Below are 1158 nucleotides of genomic sequence, written 5' to 3'. Positions count from 1 at the left end.
TTGCCCAGCGTACCTATTAACATTATATTTAACAGTTGTGTGCAAAGTTTTGTTTTTGACTCAACAGAGAATTTCCTACGGGACACACTTTAGATTCACACACAAATAATAGGTCATTTACCATTTTTAGGATAATTGAAACTTGTCTCACTAAAGAAAGGTTAGTTGAACCTCTTTACAACATTAATATTAAGTAAATGGAGATCACTTGTCTAATAATTTAACTTGTCTAACATCATATCAGAATTTTATTATATTTGAGGGACAAAATTGAAAAGTTTTTTATTCAGTGAATTTAATATCTTTCCAGAGTTCTAAAAGGTAGTTTTTTTTGAAGCTTAAATTGATAAAGACTATAAGAGTAATTTAGCAGAAATAGGACAATAATGTAGAAAAATAGTCATATAGCAACAGTCATAACATACTTCATCTTCTCTGTAGGAATAAAAGTGGTAGGTCTAGATTTGTTAGTGGAAGTAAAGGGATTTATGGAAAAGTAATGAGATAATTCAGTATTGAGTCCACCAAACACTTAGCACAATCTTATACTTCATTTGTCAGTGAATATTTGTTGAAATGCATGTCTGGTAATTATCATGATTGTGACAGCCTCAAGGTGGAACATACTGTAGTCTCTAGCTGAAAAGAAGTTAGCCTAATAATTCACTGCAGAAAATTGATTAAATGCCTTATCCTTTTAATTAAGGCTGCAGAACTGTTAACCTAAGATTGTACAGTGGCAAGAGTCTATACAATTTAATCTAGAGGTTACTTAGAGATTGTTATTCAGGTGTAATAACATTTTGTTATCTTTGACTAGGGCTTAAAACCTTGTTAACTTGATTTGTACCAGCCCAAACTTCCTTCTGCAAGTTGAACACACTGCTGAGTGTGTGTAGGGTCTGTCTTCAGGGACAGACATTCCACCAGTGACAGTTAACCTTTTGATATTTAGACCTTCGAGACTTGTCTTGGATATTCCCATGTATCTGACAGGCCACCCATCAAGAATTTAAGATTTAATTCTAATCTTTTCCATGTTTGCCTTGGGTGAATAACTTATCCTTTGGAGAATAGCTTTAAGTGGCTAGGTCATTGATAAAACTCAACTATTTTGTTCACGCCCATTCCAATATTATTTTATGTTTGGCCATATCT

This window comes from Mesoplodon densirostris, chromosome 5 (assembly GCF_025265405.1).
Source record: "Mesoplodon densirostris isolate mMesDen1 chromosome 5, mMesDen1 primary haplotype, whole genome shotgun sequence".
Classification (NCBI taxonomy): domain Eukaryota; kingdom Metazoa; phylum Chordata; class Mammalia; order Artiodactyla; family Ziphiidae; genus Mesoplodon; species Mesoplodon densirostris.
Note: the sequence above shows the minus strand (reverse complement) of the source record.